Source organism: Sus scrofa, chromosome 2 (genome assembly GCF_054392235.1).
Source record: "Sus scrofa isolate SSC_HxYL_T2T_F1_AM1 chromosome 2, Sscrofa_HxYL_maternal_Yorkshire_Landrace_v2.0, whole genome shotgun sequence".
NCBI classification, from domain to species: Eukaryota; Metazoa; Chordata; class Mammalia; order Artiodactyla; family Suidae; genus Sus; species Sus scrofa.
The window spans coordinates 153,765,553-153,789,785 of NC_139384.1; positions in this window are offsets into that span (position 1 = coordinate 153,765,553).

A 24,233-nucleotide genomic window follows, 5' to 3' on the forward strand; every position below is an offset into this window, starting at 1 on the left:
CTCCCTCCCCGAGAGCCTGGCCTGGCCTCCCCCACTCCCCCGCCCCAATGAGGGCCAGCAAAGCACCAGCCCTCCTCCCAGAGCAGGACTTGGGGCTGCACACGACCCAGCAGGCAGCCTTTCCATCCTGGGGCGAAGCCTCTTCTACCCCCCCCCCCCCCCCCCCCCCCGCTGCAGTGTTTTCTTCAGGAGGGGACTGGGAGGGGACTGGGGTGCCTGCGGAGAACCGGCACTTCTCCCCCCTGCGAGCTTGCCTGGAGCCCCGCCTGGGAGCGCGTCCCCCAGGGCCTGAGGCACTTCCCCCTCCGAGCTGGGCTGGCCCTTAGCTGTGCGGTGTTGGGGGGGGTGGGGGGGCGCCTGCTGGCCGACCGTGCTTTCCTGTTTGTACCAGAGGAAGTTGGCTGTGAGTCAGCAGACACAGGAACTGTCAGTAGCTCGGGGGAGACCCCTGCTTCAGGGGAAGGCGAGGGGGATGTGGGGAAGTGGTCCCCACCTCCCCCAGCTGCTCCAGCTTGGAAAGGGACTGCCGTTTTCAGCCTCTTGGAGCCCTTGGGTCTGAGAAAGAGAATGATAATAATACTTAAAATGGCCATAGTAATGGCTACCGATTATTGAGAGCTATGTCCCAGGCCCTGTGCAAACATTGCTCTGCAAATTTTTTTCTTTTTTTTTTTCTTTTTGCTTTTTAGGGCCACACCCGCATGTGGAAGTTCTCACGCTAGGGGTAGAATCCGAGCCACAACTGCCAGCCTATGCCACAGCTCATAGCAACACCAGTTCCTCAACCCACTGAGCAAGGCCAGGGATCGAACCTGCGTCTTCATGGACGCTAGTCAGATTCATTTCCTCTTCGCCACAGTGGGAACTGCTGCTCTGCACATTTTAATTCTCACAATGACCCTTAAGATAGGGGATTTTATCACCTCCATTTTGCAGATAAGGAGACCCTGTTCTGGAGGTCTGTGTTCTGGATGGGTTAATGGAGGGCAAGGAGAATGCTCCCCATAGACCTCTAACTATAAGGAGTAGCAACTGACCGAGGGCCTCAGCTGCTTCCCTCCGAAGCCCGTCAGCTTCCCAGTGGGCTGCTTCCAGCCAGCGACCAAGCTCAGCAAGACCCTAAGCCCGGCCTTGTCCTGGGAGACAGGGGCTCTCCCGGCAGCTGACATTGACTGCAGAATTAGCCCACGGCCTTGCTGAATTTGCCTCGAACGCAAAAGTGGTCCAGGATGTTTCTTCCCTGACCGCCTTTCATCACCCCCCCGCCCCCCAAGTGGTCCAGGATGTTTCTTCCCTGACCGCCTTTCATCACCCCCCCGCCCCCCGGCCCCCAGCTCTCCCAGCTCCCGGCTAGCTCCCTTCCTCTCGCACAGACATTTATTTCTCTCATCAGATCCTCAGACAGCTCATCAGTTCCTCCTGCCCTGGCAGCTTCTTCTTGGAGGACTCAGGGCAACCCGGCAAGAAAGAGGCGTCGGGTAAACGAGCACAAGGCACAGGGCGCTTGCCGGGATGGGCTCGGGGGTCCTGGGCAGGGGCCAGATGTAGGAGTTCTTTTTTTTTTTTTTTTGTCTTTTTGCCATTTCTTGGGCCGCTCCCGCGGCATATGGAGGTTCCCAGGCTAGGGGTCTAATTGGAGCTGTAGCTGCCAGCCTGCGCCAGAGCCACAGCAAAGCAGAATCCGAGCCGCGTCTGCAACCTACACCACAGCTCACAGCAATGCCGGATCGTCAACCCACTGAGCAAGGGCAGGGATCGAACCCGCAACCTCATGGTTCCTAGTCGGATTCGTTAACCACTGCCCCACGACGGGAACTCCGCGGAGTTCTGAACTTTTTAATGTCAGCTTCCCCTCTGGCAATCTGGTAAAGCCTATAGACCTGGTCTCAGAATAATGTTTCCGAACTGCGTAAGATGAAATACATAGGATTACAAAGGAAACCAATTGTATTGCAATACGGTTATAACACTATTGTAAGTGATATAGTAGCATAGGTGCTTGAATATTAATGCTCTTTATATATTTATTTTTTTGTCTTTTTAGGGCCGCACCTGTGGCACCTGGAGGTTCCCAGGCTAGGGGTCCACTCGGAGCTACAGCTGCCGGCCTACACCACAGCCACAGAAACGCCGGATCCTTAACCCGCTGAGCGAGGCTAAGGATTGAACCTGCATCCTCATGGATGCTAGTCAGGTTTGTTAACCACTGAGCCACGACGGGAACTCTGCTTTTTCGTTTAAAAAATTATTTCATGGCTGCAGCTGCGGCATATGAAAGTTTCCGGGTCAGGGACTGAATCCGAGCCACAGCTGTGTGACCTATACCTGTTAATGCTTTAAATGAGCTCTAGTCGTAGGTTGATACCTCGTATAACTGCGAAGCAGTGATGGGCAGAGATGATGTTTTGAAATATCTGCAATACTCTAATACGATACAACATCTGATTTCTATTGGCGGCAAAGCCATAGTTCTGGCTAATATGACTGGTTGGTGGCTACTATCATGATTGAGGGAAATGGCTGCATTTCAACTAGAGATGAGTGACAATTTTTTTCCCACCCAAGTGCAGTGACTTCAAGTTAAGGACACTGAGTGAGAAGGTCAGAGCAGCAGTGCAGGAGCCCCAGTTCCCTCCCCCCGAGACCCCCGCCCCCACCTCTCTCCCGCTCACCCCTTTGAGGCTGCCAAACACCTGGCCCCTGGGGGAATCTTCCTCTTCTCTTTCTCCCTGGTTTTCTCTCTCAGTTTCTCTAATCTCCATCTCCATGTGCCTCTGTTTCTCTCTCTGTCCCTATAATATGTCACTGGGGGACCGGGAGGACCCAGGGGATTCCTGTAGCTTGGGCACAGTGGGGCAAAGAGAGCCCCAGGGTCCCTGGGGGTCACTGGGGGCTTGCGGCTCTGGCTGGGAGGTGCGGCTCTTTCCTGCCCCGGCTCCTTTTCCATTCTCAGCCTTCTTCTTCGGGGCAGAAACAGGCCAGGACAGAGACGATAAGGACGAAGGCGAGGAATGGAGCATCCCAGGGCTCAAGTCCCTGTGATCCTGGACTTGGGTTCGACGGCTCCCTCCCCGAAGTCCACTCTAGGGAGCTGCCGTCCAGGAATCCAGAGGTTTCGCCTCTGTCCTCCTCCAGGCCTCCAGGAGAGCACATTTCCCATTCTTTGTTAGGGTTTTTTTCTTGCCTTCTGGTTCAGTTTTGGCTGCCAGGGATTAGATCCCAACCACGGTTGCCACCTCTGTCGCAGCTGTGGCAATGCCAGATCCTGTAACCCACTGTGCTGGGCTGGGGGATCAAACCCGCCTCCCAGTGCTCCGGAGACACCGCAGATGCCGTTGCACCACAGGGGGAACTGCCTTTGTTATTATTTTTCACCAGTCACTTCCACGTTGTCTCTAGACCAGAACTGGCTTGCCTGTTACCCCATCACCTTGGCACATCCCACGATCTCATTTTAATCCATCATCCCATGGCCCCTGTTGTCAAATAAGACAGTGACGCACTCCTGCTATGTCTACTGAGGTCCCCGGTGGTCATCTGGTCAGTCCACCACTGTTGTCATTCCTCATCCGATTTCCTGTCACTCCTGTGAATTCTGATCACCGCCGTTGTCTCCACTCACCGCCTGGTGGCAATCCCCTTCTGTGTGACAGAGCTGGGCCAGCCTGGGAGGGGTGGGCTCTGAGGGGCACGTCTCTTGCAGGAAAGAACACTCACGTTCGATCATTTGGTTTATTTCTCAGCGTTTGCCTCATGTTTCGATATGTCTCGTATTTTTATTGAGCATCTCTTATGGACCAACCGCTGCTCAAGGGTTTAGAGGTGGTTGGGGTCCCTGAGATCAGAGATTGGGGAGGCTACGCCAAAGGTGCCTCAGTGCCGTGTTGATGATTTTGAATTCAAGTTGCTCAAGAAACAGCGCAAACAAGAGGGACACCCCCTGACGCTTCCTTCTGTCGCCCTGAAAGTGGGAGATCAAGCTCTCGCACGAAAGGCGCCCTCCCTGCCTCTGGAAGAAGGACACCCTTATCGCCAGGGGGGGAATTCGGGCGAGACGCCTGTTTAAACAAACCTTGTTACGTCTTTAATTTACTACCCCAAGCCCAAACTCGGTTTAGACTCGTCACTCATTGGGCTCCCCCACCCCCGCACTTAAGTTTCTTTGTCCTGTCAATTTCTCACGAATGTATTGTTTCCTGGTCTAAAAAATTTAAAAGCTGCCTGCTTTGGCCACTTCTTAGGTCCCGTTTCTATGAGACTTCCTTGTGCATGCATTAAAATGTGTTTTTCTTCTGTTAATCTTGTCTCATGTTAATTTTATTATCGGTCCAGCCACAAAAATCCAGAGGGGTCGAAGGGGAAGCCTTCGCTGTTACCGGCTCCCCTCGATACGATGGTGAGCAGGAGCAGACTGTGGAGAGCGGGTCTACCAGGGGGGTGAGCCGCTGCTCAAAGAACCCCCAGTGCATGTGTAATCACAAGCACTACGAGGACAGGGAACAGAGGGGGCAGCCCTGGCCTGGGGTCTGGGAAGGCTCTTCCAGGAAGCTGTGCTTAAGCTGAGCTCAGAGAGATGCTTAGGAGTTCATTAGGGGCGGAGGGAGAGTCTTCTAGGCAGAGGAACCACAGCAGCAAGCCTGCGGGGAGCAAGCCTGGTGCAGAAAAAGGCGGGGAGTTTGGGGGAGTCTGGGGCCACCCAAGATTAAGTGACCTCAGGGGCCAGGCCATGCAGAACTTTGTTGTTCTTGTTTGGGATTTGGTGCTCATTTCAAGAAGAGTTTAAACAGGAGGTGACAGGCGCATCCTTGTGTTCTTAGGAGATGGCTAGGAGCAGCCCAGCCCTCCCTGCCCCCAGGCCCTCTGGCCAGAGGCCTGTGCCATCTCTCCCACCCCCACTCCCCTCCACGCAGCACCCCCCCCCCCCGCCCTTCTCACATTTTTGTGAGGATGAGGTCACCACGGGGGAGGGGAGGGAGTTCCAGGGCTCTGAGCCTCCTTTATCCTGGAGGCTGGGCAGCTCTGGGAGGGGGGGAAGGGAGGAATGAACCCGGGACACCTCCCTTCCCCCATCCCCACCCCAAACCAGAGCCCCGTCTCTCCTACCTCAGGCTGTGGATGTGAGCTGTGTAATGTGGAGATATTTTAATGTGATTTCACTGCAAGACATTTTATAAAGGGCACCTAGCTCTGTAGCCACTGCCGACCCCCCTTCAGGCCTCAGGCCCTTGACCTCCTCTGCAGGTCCCCTTAGCGTAAAGTTAGTGAGCAGGGATCTCATGGCCAGCATTAACACTCCAGTACTGCAGGAGTTCCCTGGTGGCTCAGTGGGTTAAGGATCTGGCAGTGTCACCACTGTGGCTCAGGTTGCTACTGTGGAGCAAGTTCGACCTCTGGCCTGGGAACTTCCACATGCTGTGGGCTCAGGCAAAAAACAAATCAAACAAACAAACAAACAAAATCAACCAAGAAACTGACAATACTACACCAGAGTTCCCATTGTGGCTCGGTGGTGACAAACCCGACTAGTATCTACGAGGATGAGGGTTTGATCCCTGGCCCTGCTCAGTGGGTTAAGGATCTGGTGTTACTGTGAGCTGTGGTGTAGGTCACAGACATGGCTCGGATCTGGCGTGGCTGTGGCTGTGGCATAGACTGGCTGGGAACTTCTGTATGCTGCGGGTGTGGCCCGAAAACCAAACAAACTATATTGCATCCTTGAAATTCACGAAGGGAGCACATCTTAAGTGTTGTTACCGCAAAAAAAAAATGGTAACTCCGTGAGGAGAAGGGTGTGCACCGTTTCGCAATGTATATGCATGCATATCAAATCACGGCATTGGATACTTGAAATTCGTAACGTTTTGTCAATTCCACCTCAGTAAAGCTGGGAACATTTTTAAAAGTTAGTGGCTGTCCAACAGAACTTTCTGTAACGGTGGACTTGTTCTAGATCTGCGCTAATGTGGCGGCCACTAGCCACAGGCAGCGGTGGGACACTGAACAGTGGCCGAGGAGGAGGAGCCAAATGCCTTTATTTTATTTTATTGTAATTAATTTAAATGTCAGTGGCTACGTGTAGCTAGGGGCTACCACACAGGGCAGCACAGGCAGATCTTAAACTTCCATGAAAATTCTGATGACAGTTGGGGATCCCTCCTTAGAAAAATACCCACGCACTCTATCTAGTTGGCTCCCTCTGGTCCCATTTCTGTGGCCCAGGCGGGCAGGGCTGACTGCCTGGGGCTCAGTTCCCTGGTCTACCCTGGAAAATGCAGACAAGAGGCTTCTTGCCTAGAGGTGGAAGAAGGACTGGGAAGACCCCAGGCAGTAGCGTTGATGTGCGATCTTACATAAGTTGCAGGTGTACAACCAGTGATTCACAATTTCTTTTTTTGGCACGAGGAAGTTCCTGGGCCATGGGTGAAACCCACACCACAGCAGTGACCAGAGCCACAGCAGTGACATCACTGAGTCCTTAACCGCTAGACCACCAGGGAACTTCAGTGACCATAATTTTTAAAGGTTTTGTCTATCAGTTGGGCACAGGGACTCTGAGAAGCCATGCCAGGTTTGTGACCCAATACCCCCCTCCTCTCCTATTGATGTGCCTGTAACTTCCTCTCTATTCTTGACTCATTAGGAAGTGACCTCTCAATGGCCTCCCTTGGCCTCCTCTCCCTGGCCCCCATTTTCTTTGCACAGCCTCGCCCGTTCTGGCCAGATGGGCCCCAACATGCTAGTTCCTCTGGGCCTTGAAGGAAGTGCTGTCCTCCTGAGGCCTTAGTGTCCTCAGAGCCGTAATGCTATGATTGCAGCACCAACAGCAGCTCCTCCAGTGCCGGGCAATGTGCTGACAAGCAGGACTAGAGGGGAAAGGACGAGGAGCCCAGGACACCAGTTTTAAGGCGATTTCCCGGTGGCCTGCGAGTCCCAGATCCTTACATTTTGTGCACCAGTCACCTCATTGGCTTTTCCCTAATCCTGCTCTTGCTAACAAGCTCGGAACATATACTTGCTCCTCGCAGTCCTACGAGAAACCATTACTACCCCCCCACATTTGGCGGGCGAGGAAACTGAGTCAGAGGTTATTTTGCCAAAGTCACAAGGTTCGTAACCGGCGCAGCCTTGTGTTTCTGACTTTGAGGCCTAAGCGCCTCATCGCTTAGCTATATGAGCCCATCTCAGCCCGGCCTGGGCCCCGTAGGAAGCTCCCTGTTCCAAGGCCCCGTCGGAGGGAAGCTTGCAGGACCCTGTTCCACAATGTCCTTGCTCTGCGGTGGCAGAGCCGACAGCCCTTCCGGGCAGACAGGCAGAGGAGGGGGCGAGAGCCGGCAGCAAGGAGACGCTTTCCCGCGTATGTCCACTAGATGGCACCCCAACACCGGACCACAGCGCTCCAGCGGCTGAGTGGGAGGCCGCCCTGCGAGGAAACGCAGTGTAAGACCCTCCCCCGTCCTCCTCCCGCCTGTCTTCCCAGGACCCAGGGCTGGGGGTTCCCGACCCAGGCCTCAGCGGACCTTCCTCTCCCGCGCTGCCCACTAAATCAGGTCCCACGGCCTCCTCTGCTGTCCCCGATTTCTGAATCTCCCACCCCTTTTCCTGCTGCCCTCAGGGGATGGACTTGGGGCGAGGATGCTTCCCAGGGCACAGGGGGGCGGTAGACTCTTCATGCTTTCCCTGGAAACTGTCTCTTAGCAGTGCCCGCACCTCCCAGTGCCTCCACAGCCCTGCGTCTTCCCTTCCCAAATTCCCCAGGCCCTCCCTGTCACTCCCATCCTCTTAGCTTCTGCCAGCCTTCAGAGGCAGGGACCATTAAAGGCAGATTCCACAGATTTGGTGATGCAAATGCATGCAAATATATGCAAATCTGCATGTAAAGGAGGCTTGCCACTGTGGTTCTAAGTAGCTGTCACAGCTTCTCTGACACCTGTTCTGAGAGACAGCTGCCCTGCCCCCTCCTGCTCAGGCGTATACTCAGTATTTGCCCCTTTCTCCGCCAAGACTCTGGCTTCTGGCCCCTTTTCCTCCAGAGACCTCCACCGCTTTCTGGTTACAAAGGACACCCCCGCCCCCACCCCGCCCCAGAGGAGTCAAGGAAGAAAGCACATCTTATTGGGCACAGGCTTTGGCATCTGAGAATTACACCATTTCCTGGCTGTGTGGCCTTGGAAAAGGCGTTTAACTTCTCGGAACCTCGGTGCCATCATCAGTAGCATGGGAACAAGGATAGGCCTCGCTTCCTGAGGCTGTTGTAAGGATGCCACACGTCGCTGCATGTGGTGTGCTTAGCACTGCGTCTTTGAGCCTAGAAAGTGGGTCTGCTGTTGGCATTATAATGATCACGGACCCTGCGGGCTCGGGTTCAGAAATAGGTCTGCAGATGGATGCGGGCACACATGTGGATTCACCCCTGCGCGTGCCTGTGCACACACGCGCCTGCACAGCTGACAGCCTCATGCACGGGTGGGGCGCATGCTCGGGTACACACACATTCAGAAACACACACAGGAGGAGGCTGTGGGAGGTGGAATCTGAGTCATCGAGACCAGAACTGTGGGTGGTGCTTTTGTCCTGGTTTCCGGGGCTCCGTGCTCCATTTGGAACAAGGGAATGTATGGGGGATGCACAGCCACGCCTCCAGCTGAAGGGTCAGCCCCCTCCCCAGGCCTGCTGTCATCGGGGCTCTGACCCAGTGCTGTGTCATCCGGCCTTGTTCCTGTGACCCTTCGCTCTGCACCACTAAGTCCCCACAGGTGGGGATGGGCGGGCCCATGGGGTGGTGACGTCATAGCACAGGCCCTGGATGACATCATCGAGCAGGTGCTGCCTGCTCCCTGGAGCTGCCTGTGAGTGTGGCAGGGAAGGCGTCCGAGGGAGGCGGCGGCAGCTGGTGCTAGTGAAGAGCCCTTAAGCGGAAAGGAGGGAGACCCAAGGTCAAGTGAGCCCTGGCTCTGTGTGACCGCCAGCCTTTCCTTCACCTCTTCGGGTCTCTGTCTTTGCCGGTAGAACAGGGTCGGGCACACCTAACTCGCAGGGGTTCGGGACTTTGGATAAGATCAGGCACATAACCGCGTCTTTGGTTCAGGGCTGCCTGGACTGAACGCTCACGGGCGGCCGTCCCTCTGGATGATGCCCACTGAACGTGAGAGCAGATGCTCTGGGCGGCTCCACCCCCAGCAGCTCCATCTCCTCCCTGGAGCTGCCCTTCTTTGCACAGGACTCAGGCCAGGAGGGGAGGAGATGGGCGCGGCTGCCCGGTGCCTGGGTGCTCAGAGGGCCCCCTCCTAGGTGTGGGCCGGGTGTGAGCAGGCACCTGCACGTGTCTCAGGCGATGGGTTTGACCAGCCTTTTTTTCTCTGACTGGGAGATGTCTGGTCAAGATGGGACAGAGTCGTGAAGGTCCTTTCCTTGAAAGCTATTGCTGTTTTCAGTATACCTACTATGTGCTGGGCGCCATGCGCTCTGTTCACCCCCTGCGAAAGAGCTACCAGCACCCCCAGCATCCAAGACAAGAAGAAAACGGGTGCCTTGCCCCAGGCCACACGTGGGTAGACAGAGGGAGGTGACTCAAGCGGACTCCTGTTCCAGGCTCTCTACCTTACCGCGTACATCAGGGGTTTTGACTGATTTGTGTGAACTCCAGAGACACGACTTTGGGCACTCAGGTCCCTAGATGTGCAGGGAGAGGAGCCTCCATCTCAGGTCCGTCTCTCGAGAGCCTCGTGGGCAATGGTGGAGCTGGTGTGAGCTAGTTCATCTACCGGAAGTGTCCCCAGGTGTCGTGCACTTGGCTCCCAGCCAGTGGCTACATGACATCAGAGGAGGGACGCAGGTGCATGGGACACAGGTGCATGGAGGTGGGGGGTGGGGCGGGAGCAGCCTAGACACCTGCCGAAGGCTCAGTCCTGCGCCAGTGGGTGGGTGAGTCGGTGGGGCGGGGGGCGGGGGGAGCAGCAGATGGACAGGGTCAGGTGGGGGCAGGGATGCTGAGTCGGCTCTGAAACACAAGGTGACTCGAGAATCTGCCAGAAAGAGGAAAGTATGCAGGAGACGAAAGGACAGGAGGGGAGGAGAGTCATGGTGCAGGACAAACCATGGCAGCTGGGGACGGGACGGCGGGGTTGGGGGGGTGGACAGAAGAGAGTTCGGTGTGCAGGCTCGCGGACTGATGATACAGGCTCCTGGTCTAACCACACAATCCATTTTTTTCTCTAAGCCCCACTCACCTTTTCCTCTGGCCCCAGGTCAATAGGCCAGCACAGCAGGGGCTCCAGGAACAGTCCCGGAAAAGATGAAATGAACGACGCGTGTCAAGTGAGTGGCTGGTACATTGCTCAGTAATTACACTGTAGCTGATTTAATGTCAGCAAATATTTCTGGAACATCCACCTGGTGCTCAGCAAATAACACCCAACTCCTACCCTCCTGATCTCATAGATCAGTGGGTGAAGGGTTCAAGGTCGCAGTGTGTGGTACCTGGGTGACCTCGAGGCTGTTCCCAAACCCAGGCCCCGAGGAAAAGGTGGCCCATGCTCGGAGGAAAAAAACCACGTGTGGTTCGGCTGGGCTGGGGAGCCAGCCCCCGGAGCCTTCGGAAGCAGGCCCTTGCCGGCCCGGCCCCGGCAGTGATTAAGGTCCTTGCGGCTGGTTACTCGGCAGCCAGGCCGGAAGGGAGAGCCCGTAATTAACAAGCTGGCACTCACACAACCACATGTCCGCACACCCAAGTGCTCCGATAGCTGGCTGTCAGTCGTAGCGGCTGGTGGAATTTTTTTTAGACAGCTGGCCTCAAGCCGGGAAATGAATATAAGTTACATTTCTATGCATCGTTGTTCGTGGTGGTAAAAAAAATTAATCAGTGACATAGCTGTGACACATCCTCATTTAAGAGTCTACAGAGAAATGTTCATTTGTCACAGGCAGCAAAGAAGAGATTATGTGTCAACCAGGGCGGGGTGAAATATTTGCACAATGGCTAGTAAACACCGGTGTGTACGGGGGTCAATTGATTGTGTCAGTGGCCACATGACAAATGCACCATTGAGCGGCCATGGGCACTACCCCTGTGCCCCGGGGGGCTCCATCTGATGACAAATACACAACACGTTACTGTTACTGTTGCCCGCCGACCACCCACTCGGCCCTCTTTGCCGGCTGGGCGAACACAGACTGCTCGGAAGCCAAAATCCCATGGAAGCCGCCTACCCCCCCGTTTCGTTAAGTTGAACTCCGAGTTGGCACATTGCTCCCCGAATGCCAAAACAGCTGCAAAAAATCATTTCTTTGTGTGTGCGCTGTTTTTCACAACTTCATGTTTCTGAGTTTCAGAAGGCCTGGAAAATGGCTGGCCTTCCTCCCTGCCTCCGCCAAGACGGGAGCCCAGCACTCGTGACGCAGGGCTCGCCCTGCTCTGCGCTCCACACCCCATGTGCTGCTCAGGGGTCCCGGACCGCCAGCCCTGTGGCGGATGTGACCCCCTTCCCGGTTCCACGGCTGAGGCCAAAGCCCAATTTTTTCCCTCGTTGCAGTAAGGGGTTCCTGTCCCCTCCTGGTCACGGTGGTCTTTCTGGGCCTGGACCGCCCTCTTCCGCTTGCCATGGCTAAGGGGGCAGTAGGGGACACTGCCTACGAGGACAGTAGTCGGTGGAGACATCTGCCATCCCCAGACAGAGGGCCCCAGTGTCTGGCCTCGCTCCCCGGCAGCCCACCGGGAGCCGCGAGACGGGTCGTCGAGCTCCCCAGAGGAGAGGCGCAGCGCGTCGGCAAGGACCGCTGCAAGCACCCTCCTAGTTTCCGTGTCGGGCATTCTACAGGCTTGCTTGCTTTGAATCTCAGCACAACCCTTGAGCTAGGTCTAATTATCAGTTCAGTTTTATAGGCAAGAAACCCAAACCCCAGAGAAGTAGCTTGTCCAAGGCCCACAGTCACGCCATGGAGGCAGGCGTCCAACCTGGCAGGGCTCCGAGGCACAGAGGTCTTGGTCCGCGGTGGCCTGTCGGACCACGTTGGAGTATGGGGCTCATGGTTAACGCCTGGAAATCTTAATTCCCTGCGCTGAACCTGCTCCGATTCTCTGAGACTAATTCGTAACTCTAGATGACAGACCTCTAGAAACAGGGGCTGTGTCCCACGCTCTGCTCACAGCAGTCACTCCAGAAACACGTGGCTGACTAACCCTGCTCCTAACTGGGCCAGGGAGTGTCACTCCCAGTCCCCCAAGGGTCCCCCACCATCCCAGCTCCGAAACCTGCGGCTTGTCATCCCTCCGGGGACGGAGAGGGACCCTCCCCTCCCCTGCACCTGCTCCCAGCCTCCGGCCTGTTACCAGTTGCGGTGATGCCCCTTCCATACCTGCGAGGACATCCAGCAGCATCCTCTGCGTGGGGATGGGATGACACGCCGCGAAAACAGTTGCCGATGAAATTTCACACGTCTGTGAACGTGAGGATTTCAGATAAGCACACGTTGCGACGTGTTTTTACTTTTTAAAATGAGATTCCTCCCCCACAAAGTGGAACTCCACTCTGCGCCCCTCACTGCTAAACTCTTCCTAACGCTCGGATTAATGACAGCAATCACAACGTAGGTTGCGTTCGCCGAGGGGTTATTACATGCTGAGTGCTTTGTGTATCGTTTTAATTAATCATCGCGACCGACCCATTTTACAGAGGAGAAAACTGAGAAGCAGGAAAATGATGTGATTTGCCCAAGGACAGGTGGACAGTCAGAGCTGGGGTCTGAGCCATCGGCACAGCCCCCGGCCTCGCACCTGTGGAAGCCGAGCTCACTCCTCCCGCCCAGCAGCGGCTCCACCAGCCCGTAGTGAGTAGCTCCAGCTCCACAGCCAGTCTTTGCTCTCTGGGCCTTTCCGCACGGTGTCCCCACTGAGGGGACGCTTTGGCTCTCACTTCTTACCCCAGCCCGGCCGCCCTGGGAGGCCCCTCCCACACCCCCGCAGCCTGCAAGGCTGGTCCCAAGGGCCCTGGACAGGAAGTGGCTGGGGACGCAGTGTCCCCAGAGCTGGCTCCCGCCTCCACACAGCCTTCCGCAGCATCCTTAACACAGACCGACGGGCCCACTCCCCAGCGCGAGGGTCCTCTCCAGCACCCCGTGGCCTCACCTCTCTTCTCTCCTCCAACCAAACCGCCTTTACTACGTACGGCACCCCCTGAACGGGTGCGGCTCTCCTGCCTCTGGCTCCTCCTCCTGGGACCATTCTTGCTTCTTTCTCGGAGGCCTGCCCCCTACTCATCTTTCAAGATTCACTGTGGGTGCCCCTTCCTCCAGGAAGCCTTCCCGGGTTTCCCCAGCCTGGACTAGCTCTTCCAGAGCGGAGATTGGCCCACTGTCCACTGTGGTATTCACAGCGCCTCCGGGAATGTCTGTCAAGCGACTGTGTGAGTGAAGGGGTGAGCTGGGCGTGCAGAGAAGCAGAGAACAGCGAGCGCTCTGAGTCCCAGACTTCAAAGAAGAGGTCTGAGGCCTGAGAAGGAGTCTTGGTTAAGTCAGAGAGTCCCTACAGGTGGGGGCTAAAGTCAGGGTGTTCAAACAGACCAGCGTTTTGTCCTGGATCTGAAGAGCCTGTGTGACTCCAGGCCATTCCTCAACTTCTCTGAGCTGCGGCCACTTCATCTACCTCCTGGGGATGAACACAACTGCCAGTACCATGCGGCTGGGGGGGGGTTGTATTATGTGCTGCCACTGAGGGACTGGGCAGCGGGGACAGACCTGCTGGGCGGGGTTGTGCTTTAGCGGCTCCTCGGCTCCTTGGGATGCGGAGCAAAGGGGAGTTAAGGGCCACGCACCATTGGGAACTTGTGTCCTGGGCGCAGCTCTGGTCCCCCCCAGGCTGTGTGACCTCTGACAAGACTCTTCCATCTCTGAGTCTCGGTTTTCTCCTCTGCAAAATAAGGACATTAATTTTCTTCCCAGTCACTCCCCAATAGGATTACGGTGGGAGATCATATGAGATAATATATGTGAAAAGGCTTTGAAATCCGTGCAGGGCTGTATAAATGCAGGGGATTACGCTTATCTACAGGCAGTTTGTAGGGGCTTAATTATTAGTCAGCATCCACAGGCACTGGAGCTTTGGCACAGCCCTGCAGCTGTTCCCTTGGAGGCCTCGTAAAGGGAAGGGCCCCGAGGACAAACTGAGGCTGGGCTGTCGCGTGTCCAGAGGCCCTTGGCAGTGCTGAGGCCCCCTGGGCCTTGGGCCTATGGGCCCGGCGGAGGTGGGAGTCTGCAGCAGGGGAGCGGACCGTCCGTGACTTCAGGTGTGAAGTGCTTCAGACGCTGCCAGGGGCGGGTGGCTCTTCTGGGTTTGCTGCTGGCGGCTCCTCCGGCTGCAGGAGCCACAATGACTCGGCAGGCATTTGCTGGCGAGGGGAGGCAGGCCCAGCCTTACCGCGCCTGCAGGCTCAGAGCTGTGCTCTTTGCAGGGGGAGAAGCTGCGCCTGGGCCCCCAGGGCCAGGCCTGCCCTCAGGAGCTCAGGGCAGACCCTACCCTTCCTCAGGGCCCAGCCAGAGGGGTGTCCCCAGGAGCCAGGGCGTGGCCTGGAAGTGGATGGTCCAGGGCGCTGAGCCGAGGGAAGAGGGGCTGGAGAGATGCCAGACGTCACTCCGCTGAAGGTGGGGAAGGAGGGCGAGTGGGAGGATGAAACCGGGAGGCAGCGAGCCGTGCAGGTACCATCCAACCTTTCAGTGACTCCGCCCAAAGCTCCCGCAGCGCCTCCTACTACGTGCTGGGCAGCGGAAGACCGAGCCGCGCACAAGGAGAGCAGCCCTCACCCTGGCGGGGCTCAGGCAGCAAAACAGCCGGCCCCCCACGTCCATTTGCTACCGAAGGATAGGGCTTTCGGAGGGGACCGAGGGCCTCTATCCAGGCTCCACGGGAGGAAGGCTTTTCCTGAGAGGGGAGGTTGAGCCGAGGCCAGAAGGAGTCAGGGGGGATGGAGGTGGAGGCGCTTCAATTCAACAAATACCCCCCGCTTTTGTTTTTGGCTTTTTAGGGCCGCTCTTGCGGCATAGAGATGTCCCCAGGCTAGGGGCTGAATCGGACCCGAAGTCACCAGTCCACACCACAGCCACGCCGGGTCCTCAACCCACTGGTTGAGGCCAGGGATCAAACACACATCCTCGCGGATACTCCTGGGGTTCATGACCCACTGAGCCACAACCGGAACTCCCCCGATCACCCACTTTGGATGAACCAATGGACCAAGTCTCTATCACCAGGGACTTAGAGTTTGAAGGGAAAAGTGTCCCAGAAGAAGGAACTGCGTGTGTGCGGTGCAGAGACAAGAGGGGCCAGGCGATCAGAGGAGGCAGTGGGGGCGGCCAGCCCCAGATGTCACCAGGGCTCATCCCAGGGCCGTGAATGAGATGCCCAGGCTGCCGTGCTTGAAAGGCCACCCTCGAGGATCCCCTGGCACCAGGGCAGAAGCAGAGTCCCCTGTGCAAGCGTCTGTCCCTCGCTGCTTGCTCTCGGGCTGGGCGTGAAGGAGCGGGCAGGGGTATCCAGGCCGAATGTCTACACAGCCGTCAGGCTGCGTGTGTACATCACTGACCCAACGCCGGGGTGACTGCATATGTGCGTCTCCCGCCCCCACACCTTTATTAGCAGCAGGGAGTTGGCCGAGGATCAGCGGTGTCCTCATGTGGGCCTGGTGCCTCTGTCCATTCGAGTTTCACCGGAGATCTGTCCAGGCAGCCGAGCCAGCACTCCTACTCCCATTTCACAGATGACGACATTAACGACCACGGCGGACACGACTGCGTGTTGACTCTGCGGATGCTACGCGCACACGCCGCCTCATTAGACGTCCTGTTACCACCGCCATTTCCCAGAAGAATAACGGCGCCAGGGCACACAGCTTATAAACAGCAGAGGTGCGAGCAGAACCCTGTTCCCCTGACCTCCCGCCCCTGTCCAGGCCACCCCAGCCTCTCCTGCCTCCTTTCATCTCGCCCCTTGGAGCTACAAAGCCGCCAAGTGACCAGGAGCCTGGTACTGCTGGAACGGCCGCATGGCCTGCACTCCAGTGGTGGCCTTTGCCCTGCACACCCCACACCCATATACTCGGGCTGCGGCCCGCCCTGCAGGGCAGTGCCTCTCAACTCCTGAGCATCGGCTGTCTGAATGCTGCAAGCCCTTGCCCACAGCAAGCCCTGGCGCTCCCCTAAATCTTTCCGGAGCAGAGACTGCTCCCGCCTCCATCTGCGAGCCTCGCTTGGTCAGAACAGCCAGGGGAGGCAGGATCGATGCACAGAGGACTCCGTAATAATCCCCGCACAGGCAGCCCGGCTTCTGTATAAAGACAGATTAAAAACGCATGGTTTGAGACGAGGAAATAATTCAGCCCGTGGGCCACAGTGGGGGAGCCTGGGGCTGCAGGGGCTGGTGGTGGCACATGGGAGGGGGTGCCAGGGGTGGGTGCAGCCCTGGGCCTTGGAAATCTCCATCCCCCACACCTCAGTTTCACTCCCAGAGCCGCCTTCCAGTGGCTGCCTGCCTTGAAGTCAAGGCTGACAGATCCCAGTCCCCCAGGGAGCAGTGAGGGGGAGGCAGGCTGGGAAAGCTGAGAGCCCTCGCTACCTAGCTCCGCACCCTGGTTTATTTTCTCCATGGCACTGAAATTATTTTGCTCATTTATTTGTTTCCTTGCGTGCTGTCTGTCTCCTCACTTAGCCCACAAGCCCCACAAGGCCAGGGGCCTGTTGGTCTGGGGCACTGCAGTAGCCCCGGGCCGCAGCACACAGTAGGGCTCCTTAATCACTGTGGAGGGAATGAAGGCATGGATTGGAACCCTGTCTTTTGCCACGCAGGTCTAGCGGAACGGCCTCGCCGGGCCTCCATTCCCTTCGCTGAAAAATGGGCACGGTACCTCCTTCCAAAGATCTCAGCCCGCGCCTGGCTCCTAGGAAACCCGAGGGAGGACTGCGTTACGGATGAAAGAAAATGGAAACCGTGTCTGATGCGCGAGGCGCCAGCAGGGGGCGCCCTTGTGCAAGGCGCTCGACGTGCGGCGCCCTCCGCTAGCTCGGGGTGAGCGCGTCCTGGGCCGCCCCCAGTCCCCCGCCCCCGCCCCCGCCTTTGGGGGTTACCTCCTCCCCTCTCCGCCCGGTTCACACGCTCACCCCCACGCCGGCGCACCTCCCGGCTCCGGGGCCCGTCTCCGCAGCCCTGTGCCCCCTCCCCCACGCCCGGCCCAGACTCCTTCCGCCCACGCGGCCCCATCTGCTGAGAAGAGCCTCCCACTCCCCATCTGTCGAGCCGCTTCCTTGTTCCCGGCGCCGCAGCCGTCCCCTCCTCCGGGAAGCCGGTCGTGATTGAGGGGAGGAGAGCGGATGTCGCAGGACAACCGCCTTCCGTCCCCAACTCCCCCAGCCGCCGGGCTTTGGGGAGATGCCCGCTGCCCTGTGCCGACCACCCCCAGGGCCAAGCTCTGAGCGTCAGGTCAGGATGTGAGAACGGATGCAGGCGAGAAGTCTCTGTGCGTCTGAGACCATGGGGCTCGGCTGCCGAGGAAGAGGCGGGGAGTGGGAGCGCCAGGAAGGACCCCCTGCGGCAGGCAGGCTGGCGGGGGACCCGAAGGAACTTTGCAGGGGCCGTATCTGGGGTCCCAGCTTGGGGCGGACAGCTAAAGGACTGGGACGGACACGCAGCCGGGGAGGGAGCCACGGTTACCAGGGGGCGGACCCAGGAGCACCCTTACGGAGGCGCGCAGCCTGCTTTTCTCGCCTGAAGGACTAGTTTCATCTCGCAGATTGATTATTGGTGTGTGTGTGCGCGTGTGCGTGCGCGCGCGCGTGTTGTTACTTTTAAAAAATGGTACCTTGCCTGTCTAATGAATGTTGGATTGCACCTACATCCAGAGGCTGTTTTAATGAAAGGTGAGGGCTCCGAGACGGAAATAAGTAAATAAGGATCGTTCCCGTTCCTTGGCGCCCCCTCCTTCCAACTGCAGCTCTCCATCCACAGCTGTCTTCTGAAGCCCATGCCCCCCGCCCCCCGAAGATTTCTGTTCCTGCTTGAATGTTCCCGTGTAAACGCTGCTGCTCCCCGGAGGAAATCACACCCCCATCGGCCACTCCCAGGGCTTTTATTAAGGGTGTGAGGGCCGAGGAATGAGGGGAGAGGAGGCAGCCTTTCCTCTCTGGCCAGAAAGCTGGGCTGCAGATCTGCTCCCTGGTGGAGCCCCTTGCCCACTCTGTGCCAGGCCGTGTGCTGACGGCCGTGGACCCGCAGAAAGCAGGCACAGGTTACTGCCAATGTCATCAGTTCGCTTCATCAGCTATTAGCTGAGCAGCCAAGTACTTTTTGCCCCTGGGGAGTTGACTTAACCTCTGAGAGTCACAGTTACCTCTCGTAAAATGGAGCTAATAAGCATGTTTATCTTACAGATGTGTTGGGCGGATGAAAGGAGATGGTGCCTGGAAAGGGCTCTGCACTGTACGTGGCTCAGAGGAAACCTCAATAATCGCCAGCTATCACCAGTGGCCACTATGTGGCCAGCAGTGCAGGGGCTGGGAGAGGGCAAAGCCGAGCCACACGGTCCTGGGTGTTGAGCGGATGCAAAGTGCGTCCTGCTTAGAGGTAGAAGGTCTGAGTTTGAGCTCTGTCGCCCGCCGTCATCTGTCACAGATAATAAAAGCAGATGCCAGGCCCTGTTCTCTGCTGTGTGGATACGGGCCTCTGTGCACAGAGAGCTCATCTACTTGGCCCATAAACAGGCTCATAGGTGGGCAGGGTCACAGAGCTAAGACACAGCAAGCACAGGCAGCTGTGGTTGTGCCGAGCGGGGCTGTCTCACCCTAACTGGCTTCCCAGAGGAAGGTAGTTTAGGCAGACAGAGGTGTGGAGGGTGGGGGTGAGAGGTGTGTGAGTGGTAGGCGGGAGAATGTTCTAGGCACGTGGGACTGTTGGAAGACACAGAGGTTAGGAGGATGAGCTCATGGCTGGTGGTGGAACAGAAGCTGCCGTCTCTCATTAAAGAAACAGCATTGGAATCAGATGCCTGGATTTGAATCCTGGGTCTGCCGTTTACTAGCTGTGTGACCTTGGTCAAGCTATTTCACCTCTCTGGGCCTTGGGTTCCTCTTCTGTAAAATGGGCACACTCATACTAAGGGGTTAATAATAACATCCCCCTCTTTGGATTGTTGTGGAGAATGAATGCGATTACACCTGCAAAGGGCTTAGCCCAGGCCTGGCATGAGATAAATATTCAATAACGGTTAAACAGAAGTAGTATTGCTTCTCGCCCAAGATTAGACCAGAGCCCGGGGACGTGAAGGGGGCGGTTCATGAAGGACCTTACAATGCATGTTAAAGGGTTTGAACAAACCAAAGAGCAATGGAGAATTAGTGGAGTGACGGGGTCAAAACTGTAGTCCTGCTTGGCGTCATTCCGGACGCCTCTCTTTCACAGTCCACGTCCAGTTCAGTAGCAGATATTGTTGGCTCTCCCTTCATAAACCGTCTATCATCTGACCGCTTCGTAGCACTTCCACAGCCCCTCCCTGGTCCGAGCCTCACCATCTCTCCCCGAGTTGCCCAGTGGCCTCCTCACGGGTCCACCGACAGTCCCATCTCCTCCAAGTAGCCAGGGGCATCCTGTTAAAATGTGAAACAGGCCGTTCCTTTGCTCGAAGCCCCCAGTGGCTCCACATCTCACTCAGGGTCAAAGCCAAAGCCTTCCAGATGGCCTTCCAACCCTGCGGCCGCCGGCCAGACCCCGCGCTCTGCTCTGACTCCCCTGCCCTTGCTGGTCTCCGTGCACACCTCAAACACGCGCTCGCCGAGCACAGCTCCGCCTGAGGGTTTTGCACTTGCTGTTCCATCTGCCTGGAACAGCCCCAGGTGTCAACGAGTCTCACTCCCTCACTTCTTCCCGAAGTGGGCTTCCCCCACTGTCATGTGTGATCACAAACCTCTCTCCTGCCCGAGCTTCCCTCTGCTTCATTCTTCCCTGTCTCTTTGTTTTAGAGTCAGCACGCTCTGGATGCTTTATATTGACTTGTTTGGTATTGGGTCCCCCCCCCCCGCCCCGGAATATAAGGCCCATGAGCAAAAGGGCTTTATTTAGTTCACTGGTGTGCCTCCAGCATCTAGAGCGGTGACATGGCACAGAGCGGGCTCCCAGCGCTATTTGTTGAATGAATGAGTAGATGAAGGAGTACCTAGGTGAGCACGCATCAGAGAAAGGCCACTCTGATGGCGTGTACAGGGTGGGGTGGGACACCAGTGGAGGTGGGGGGGGGGGAACCTCTGCAGTCCTCTAGGGGAGGGGATGCCAGCACACATGGACCAGGGCAGCAGAGCTGGAGAGCAGTGAGTGGTGGGGAGAGAGACTTCGGTAGGGCTTGGGGACTGTGTGGCTGGGAGAGAAAGGAGATGCTGCCCTGTTTCTGGCTTGGGCATCTCGGTGCCGATGACTGAGCTGGTGAGAGGGGAGTGGGTCAGGGCGAGGCGTGTCTGATGGGAGCCCATCTGCGCCTGGGTTGCCTTATTTGTAGTTTTTGGAGAGAATTCTACATGCTCTCTTCCTCCTATCAGGGGTGGTTGTGGAGACCAAGAGAGATAAAAGCAATGGAAGCCCTTTGTATGCATGCCCAGTGGGCTCCCAGACGTGAGAAAGCATCATTATTATTATTATTAGAGTGGATTTGGGGAGATCTGACAGGCAAGTGAGATGGGAACCTGGGGCGGAACCTAATCAAACGCCAGCCCAGGTGGAAGCAAATACCAGCAAGTGCGATTCGGTCGATACGAGCAGGAGGTGGTCAGGCAGGAAGGGGAGAGAACGCTGGCCTGAGCTGACGGAGGCGGTTCGGTGGGAGGACTCGCCTGAGTCCTGGAGTGAGCAGAGCAGGTGCAAGAGCAGAGATTGGGGTTCGGTCAGAGGCCCATGAGCAGAGAGGCTGCAGGCTAACTTGGTGATCTGGGGGTACGCAGCGACCCCTGGGCTTCTTCCTCCCCACCCCCACCTCCAAATGAAAGATGCGAGGGAAGCAAGGCAGACCCTGGGTGATGGGGCGAGTCCCGGGGAGCGTGTCCAGGGCGGTCGGCCCCGTGTGCCGTCTGACCAGGACACATCAGGGGGCAACACATAATGTCACTCTCCAAGGTATTGAGCACCTGTGAAGTCCTGAGGACTCGGCTGTGACCTTGTATATTTGGTCCCTGCCCTCTGAGCATCCTCTGGGAGACAAGTGTTCCGTAGGTACATCCCAGAACTCATTTTGCAGATGAGGGGCTCACAGATGTCAAGGTCACCCAATGGACAAGTGGTCAGACCAGGTCTTGAATCCACACCGTCTGGTTCCAGAGCCCTGATTTGTAACCACTGACCACACTGCCTGCAGTCAGAGAGTCTGTGATTGGGGGCTTAGAGGCGGTGGGGGACAGGCCTGTGTGATTGCACAAGGTCCCTGTCATCTTGGGCTTCTGCTGAGGTTACCAGAGGGGGATGTGGAACCTGGGGGAACACTAGGAGCCCCTTAAAGCAAAAAGGGGCTTTTGGAGAGAGGGCCCCTGGTAGGCACAGCTACATTCATTCTTTCTTTTATTCATTGGTTCCACACATGCTTACGTCATGCCCACTATGTTCCGGGCGTTGTGTGAGATAGTGGGAGGGAGGAGATTCATTTGTTATTTCATTGAGCAACCTACTGTGTGCCAGACATTCTCCTCAGCTGGGGAGGCACAGGAGGAACAAAACAGTCAAAAATCTCTGCTCTCTTTGAGTTTAAATTCTATTGGGGAGACAGAAAATAAACAAGATAGGTACGTTTAAAAAAGCAGGTGTAGTACGACAGAGAGTGATAAATAAACAGAGCCAGTGACACGACTGGCTCTGCGAGGCTGAAGTTTTAGACAAGGAACCAGGGGAGACCTGAGTGGCGTGGGGTGAGAAAGACTGGCTCGGGTCAGGTCACGGCGTGCATGCAAGGCCTGCTGGCCCTCATAAAAAAAGGAAAAGAAAAAGAATAAAGAAAAGAGAAAGGAAAAAGTCATTGAGAATCCCATGTGAGGGCAGTGGAATTTGTCTGTCTGTGTTTTGGACTGTGCGTCAGGGCGCAGGATTTTCCTAAGGCGTCCCCTTGGGGTCAGCACCTGTGCAGGGAGGCTGGCCTGGGCAGGGAGAGGGCCGGCCGCCATCCAGGCCAAGGACAGCCGGCCAACCCCACGGGGGGCCCTACGGCTAGCACACCCCACCCCCGCCCCGGGTGGGCTGATGGCCTTGGATTTGGAGACCCCAGAAGGGGTCTGGCCTCGAACTGTGTTCTCCGCAGCTGAGGCTGTCCCTGGAGGGCCGAGAGCTGGCGGCTGTCACCCACAGGGCTCCGGCCCCGGGGCCACTCGCCCTTCCCCGGAGGGCACTCTGGCTGCCGGTTCAGGTTGCTCATCCCAGGCATCCAGGCCTTTCCCTTTGCCCCTCATATTCATTCTGTGGAGGTTTTGATCCATCAACGATATCATCTGATTCATGCATACATTTTTTTAAGGAATCGCTCGTTTTTGTGTACAGAGACTGGACGGAGGGGAGGACACAGGGTGAGGGGGGGACCTGTTGGGAGGTGCGCAGCGGCAAGTGTCAACAGGACCCCCTGTGAAGAGGGGAACGAGAGGCTCCACGCGGCTCACCTGCGCTCTGGTCCCCCGCCCCCGCCCCCACCGCCCTCGGAACCGCTAACGTGTCATCTTGCACTTTGGGTGCTGCTGCCAGGCCCTCCTGCATCCTGAGCCCCAGGACGGTGGTGGGCTACGACCTCAGAAGACCAAGTGAGCTTGGAGGCCTTGAGTCCAGAGCCCAGCTCTTCCGACACCTGCCTCCCAGCCTCTGCGTTTCCCCCGTTCTTTCTCGTTCAGTCTTCCCTCTGTTCGCTAGCTGAGTTCCCTGCAAAGAAGAGTCCTGCTTTCTCTTGGCTGAGGGACAGGAGAGGAGATGCGTCTGCGCTGGCCTGGCCGCCCCGTGCTCTCACGCCCCTCCCACCCCCAGCCCCTGGGCCCCCTGTGAGCGCCGTCAGGGACCTGGCCCATCTAAGAGGAGGAGCAGGGAGCGGCTAGGGGAGGGAAGGGTGGGCGCAGCCAGGCGGCCTGCCTGGAGGCGTGGGAGCTAGAGTTCCTTGGGCAGCCGTCATCAATGGGGTTGATCTGGCTTTTGGCTTCCAGGCTGTGGGGCGCCAGGTGCCCGGCTTTGCAGAGGGGCGGGTAGACCCAGGCAGCTATTTCTGTCCCTGCTTCCAGAATGCTTCCCTGAGCTCACACCTCGCTGGCTTACTCCTCTGCATCCATTTATCAGCTCACCTCTCTGGCCCTCCCTGGCCACCTGGTCTCAGCTAGTCCTCCTGCTCCCTCCCTGGCCCCTCACGTGTTGGTTTCCCTAAATTGCACCTCTCACCATCTGAAAGTATATCTTGTGCGTTTTTTTTAATTTTTAAAATTTTTAATTTTTGGCTTTTTAGGACCACATCTACGGCATATGGAACTTCCCAGGCTAGGGGTCGAATTGGAGCTGCAGCTGCCTGTCGACGCCACAGCCACAGCAACATGGGATTTGAGCTCTGTCTGCGACCTATGCCACAGCTCATGGCAACGCCAGATCCTTAACCCACTGAGCAAGGCCGGGGATTGAACCTGCAACCTCATGGATACAAGTCGGGTTCGTAAACTACTGAGCCATAACGGCAATGCCCTTGTACTGGTTCTTAAGTAATTCCTTGCATGCTTCTTTGGACTGAATTATAAAGTCCATTAAGCTGGGACCCTTGCCTGTCTTGTTCATCTCTGCCTCCTCAACGCCTAGAACAGTGTCTGGCACATTAGTGGACACTTAACCAATTATTTGTAAAATGAAAGAATTAAGTGCATGAAAGAATTCCTTCTCGGATCCGTCACCCCCAAAAGGGACAAGAAGAAGATCATATGTATGTAAACACAGATGTGGCCTCGGAGGAATAGTCCCTCTAAAGAGGTGAGGCACAGCCCCAGGATGCCAGGCCCATGGGCCCCGAGAATGAGCATGTGTGTGTGTGTGTGTGTGTGTGTGCGCGCGCGCATGTTTGATAAAAGAGAACCACAAGCTGCAAACAGAGATGCCGGTGCAGGGATTCCAGAGGCCTGGTCAGAGGCCAGCTTCTCTGGGGAGCAGGAAGGAGAAGGAGGGGAGGGATTCTGAACGTGCCCCAAGGTGTGTGGCCCTTGCCAGGCCTCAGGCGCCGGCCGAG